This window comes from Homarus americanus, unplaced genomic scaffold, assembly GCF_018991925.1.
Source record: "Homarus americanus isolate GMGI-L3 unplaced genomic scaffold, GMGI_Hamer_2.0 scaffold24260, whole genome shotgun sequence".
Taxonomy (NCBI): domain Eukaryota; kingdom Metazoa; phylum Arthropoda; class Malacostraca; order Decapoda; family Nephropidae; genus Homarus; species Homarus americanus.
In genome coordinates this window covers 13690760-13695420 of record NW_024721079.1, presented here as the reverse complement: position 1 = coordinate 13695420, position 4661 = coordinate 13690760, and the positions used below count along the sequence as shown (strand labels likewise).

At 38.2% G+C, this 4661-nt stretch overlaps 1 long non-coding RNA gene across 1 annotated transcript; it reads right to left on the bottom strand.

Annotated features, from left to right (window-relative positions):
- Window positions 1-1562: 1562 nt before the first annotated feature.
- LOC121861564 lies at window positions 1563-2971 on the bottom strand. Its single transcript, XR_006088045.1, has 2 exons — window positions 1933-2971; window positions 1563-1901 (listed from the first exon to the last, which is right to left on the bottom strand). It is a non-coding gene; the product is annotated as an uncharacterized LOC121861564 (long non-coding RNA).
- Window positions 2972-4661: the final 1690 nt, after the last annotated feature.

Below are 4661 nucleotides of genomic sequence, written 5' to 3'. Positions count from 1 at the left end.
AACAAGACAGTATGGCTTTCGCCAGGCGATATCTGCTGGTGATCTGCTCTCCTATTGCACCCATCTTTGGTCATCCTCTCTTAGGGATTATGGGGAAACTTTTGTCGTGGCCCTCGACATCTCCAAAGCGTTTGACAGGGTATGGCACAAGTCTTTGCTATCTAAACTTCCCTCTTTTGGTTTCTCTCCCCCACTTTGTTCTCTCATCTCTAGCTTCCTTGAGAACCGATCCATGGCAGTTGTTGTCGAGGGATCAATCTCTCGCTCTTTCTCTACCAATAGTGGCGTCCCACAGGGGTCTGTTCTTTCACCTACTCTCTTCCTTCTATTTAACAATGATTTACTTCACACTGCGACTAATTCTATCCATTCTTACGCTGATTATTCTACTCTTCACTCTTCTTCACATTTTCCCCTTCCTCCTAACTCTCAAACTAGATCTGTTTCTAGAGCTGATATCATTACATCAATCAATGCGGATCTGTGCAGAATCTCTGAATGGGGGGTAGAAACTTGGTTAAATTCAATAGTAATAAAACTCAGTATTTACCAATTACACCTTCTAAATTAGATGATCTCCCATCAATCACATTTCAGGATGCAATCATTCTGCCAAAATCAATAATAGATATGTTAGGCCTCACCATTTGCTGTAATATGACATGGAAGCCACACATCCTTAACATAGCTAAAGCTGCCTCCCCAAAGCTGTGAATGCTGTACAGATGCCGTAGCTACTTCACCCCTGAGCTGTTGGTTCAAGTATATAAGGGATTAATTGGTCCTTACTTGGAGTACTGCTCTCATATCTGGGGTGGCTCTTCAACTGTTAGAGAGGCTGGAATCAAAGGCTTATTAACTCTCCTCCTTTAGTTGATAATCTCTCTTCTCTTCACCACAATGTTGTTTCACTCTCTCTCTTTTACAGGTACTTTAACGGGCTGCACCGTGGGCTGGTGTCTTGCCCACAGTGTGGGTCACACTATAATAACCCATTATAGTACATCCTTCTTTACTCACACAGCCAAACTGTGTCTGTGTGGATGTGGGTCACACTATAATAACCCGTTATAGTACATCCTTCTTTACTCACACAGCCAAACTGTGTCTGTGTGGATGTGGGTCACACTATAATAACCCGTTATAGTACATCCTTCTTTACTCACACAGCCAAACTGTGTCTGTGTGGATGTGGGTCACACTATAATAACCCGTTATAGTACATCCTTCTTTACTCACACAGCCAAACTGTGTCTGTGTGGATGTGGGTCACACTATAATAACCCGTTATAGTACATCCTTCTTTACTCACACAGCCAAACTGTGTCTGTGTGGATGTGGGTCACACTATAATAACCCGTTATAGTACATCCTTCTTTACTCACACAGCCAAACTGTGTCTGTGTGGATGTGGGTCACACTATAATAACCCGTTATAGTACATCCTTCTTTCCTCACACTGTTCAATGCTCTGCCTTCTTCTGTGTTTCCATACTCATACAATCTGTCTCACTTCAAAAAGCTGGTTTTCCAGCATCTTCGCGGTGTAGATTAATATAACCTTTTTATTTTATATTTTTATTTATTTTCACTCTTATCCCTCCCCCAGGACCTGTACCTGGGTGGGCTATTTACTCGTAAAAAAAAAAAATTAAAAAATTACTCGTTGGCAGCAGAGACACAAATCATCTATGGAATGTAAAATAAATAGTTTCCGCTATTTTTTTTACAAGTATATATAAAAAAATACAGTACAATAGCATAAATAGCAACTTAACTATTACATTTGGGTTCCAGATCAATGTTGAGGAGAGTTACAGTGTGCTTAAGACTGTAATAGGAACAACACATTACAGATTATTACTGTAATCTAAAGGTAGGAATATTGATAATCCTGTAACCTGGATATATGTGTACAATAACTGCTGTAACCTGGATATATGTGTACAATAACTGCTGTAACCTGGATATATGAGGAAAATTAATGCTCTTACTGTATTCTGAAATATATGTAATTTAAGTACAGTATATTGAAAAATCTTAAGTTAATACTAAGGCCCTTAAGTACTTGACCAGGTTAATACAGTTCAGTAATTACATAAATACAGACATTGGGGAATAAAACTGTACTCTGATCCAACTACGAATCCCGAAACTCATGAATCCGTGAATCCGAAACCAAATCCGAAACCATGAATCCGAACCCCAAAATGTGTGTTGTTCCGGATTCACAGGTTCACAAATCACCGGGTTCGCTGATGGGAGTTTTTTTTTCTGTGACTACATCAACAAACACACATACAGTTACGTGCATGAGTCCCGTCGCCTCTCCTCCTCAAATATGAACCCCAGAGATTCAAACTCGTGAATCTGAAGCCTTTATGGGCGGAAAAATATATCGGTCCAGTGTTTTGGGTTCGTGACTCCGGGTTCTTGGTTCAGTAGGAGAGGCGAGGGGAATTATGTGGGTGCTTAATGAGATCTTAAGTGCATAACGAGGTCATTAAGTGTATAACGAGGTCATTCAGTGTATAACGAGGTCATTCAGTGTATAACGAGGTCATTCAGTGTATAACGAGGTCATTCAGTGTATAACGAGGTCATTAAGTGCATAATGAGGTCAATAAGTCAATAACGAGGTCATTATGCATTTAATTAGGTCATTAAAAGCATAACGAGGTCATTATGCACTTAACTAGGTCATTATGCACTTAACTAGGTCATTAAGTGCATAACGAGGTCATTATGCACTCAACTAGGTCATTAAATGCATAACAACATCATTAAGCACTTAACAAGGTCATTAAACCCATCACTAGCTAATTACACTACCCCAGCAGCTTAATTACAATCATTAACAGTAATTTAGCATGGCTAACAACACTTAACTTAACTGTACAATAATTAAACATGTCTTAAGTAAGTTATGTTCACTATTACTTATAAACAAGATGTCTTAAGTAGGTTATGTTCACTATTACTTATAAACAAGATGTCTTAAGTAGGTTATGTTCACTATTACTTATAAACAAGATGTCTTAAGTAGGTTATGTTCACTATTACTTATAAACAAGATGTCTTAAGTAGGTTATGTTCACTATTACTTATAAACAAGATGTCTTAAGTAGGTTATGTTCACTATTACTTATAAACAAGATGTCTTAAGTAGGTTATGTTCACTATTACTTATAAACAAGATGTCTTAAGTAGGTTATGTTCACTATTACTTATAAACAAGATGTCTTAAGTAGGTTATGTTCACTATTACTTATAAACAAGGTGACTAAATAAGTTATTTTCACTATTACTTATAAACAAGATGTCTTAAGTAGGTTATGTTCACTATTACTTATAAACAAGGTGACTAAATAAGTTATTTTCACTATTACTTACTTATGAACAACTCACAACTATTGTACACTGCTAATTACTTATATAAGACCTTAACTTAATCTTCACTACAGCTGCTTCACACTGCATGGCTGACTGTGTTAAGAAGCACTGGACGCCATCTACTGCATGGTCTTGTTGTAGCCTATTCCAACGGCGCATTTTTCTGTAGCTTTTAGTATTAGTAGATCGAACTGAAATGAAACACAAAGATTAAAGTTGTTTACTGTTTGCTGTGTTTGGTTTTGTTTATTGTTTGTATGTCTGTGTTGGTTAGGTACAGTCGTCGTTTCGTTCTGCGAATCTTCGGACCAGACTCATGAATCCGAAGCATTGGGCAGAATAATGCACCAGTGTCCACTGCTTCGGGTTCATGAGTCTGAATCTCTTGGTTCGGAAACAAGCTAACAAGCGACAAGACTTCTGTTCAACGACTGTACATTGTTTGTATACCTGCACTGTCTAGGTACATTGTTTGTATACCTGCACTGTCTAGGTACATTGTTTGTATACCTACACTGTCTAGGTACATTGTTTGTATGCCTGCACTGTCTAGGTACATTGTTTGTATGCCTGCACTGTCTAGATACATTGTTTGTATACCTACACTGTCTAGGTACATTGTTTGTATACCTGCACTGTCTAGGTACATTGTTTGTATACCTACACTGTCTAGATACATTGTTTGTATACCTACACTGTCTAGATACATTGTTTGTATACCTACACTGTCTAGGTACATTGTTTGTATACCTGCAATTGCTCAGTACATTGTTTTGCATACCTGCACTGTTCAGGTACATTGTTTGTATACCTGCACTGTTCGTAGGGGTACATTGTTTGTATACACCTACACTGTCTAGATACATTGTTTGCATCGCACCGTCTAGGCACATTGTTTGTATACCTGCACCGTCTAGGTACATTGTTTGTATACCTGCACTGTTCAGTACGTTGTTTGTATACCTACACTGTCTAGGTACATTGTTTGTATACCTGCACTGTTCAGGTACATTGTTTGTATACCTGCACTGTTCAGGTACATTGTTTGTATACCTGCACTGTTCAGGTACATTGTTTGTATACCTGCTCTGTCTAGGTACATTGCTTGTATACCTGCACTGTTCAGGTACATTGTTTGTATACCTACACTGTTCAGGTACATTGTTTGTATACCTACACTGTCTAGGTACATTGTTTGTATACCTGCACTGTTCATGTACATTGCTTGTATACCTACACTGTCTAGGTACATTGTTTGTATACCTACA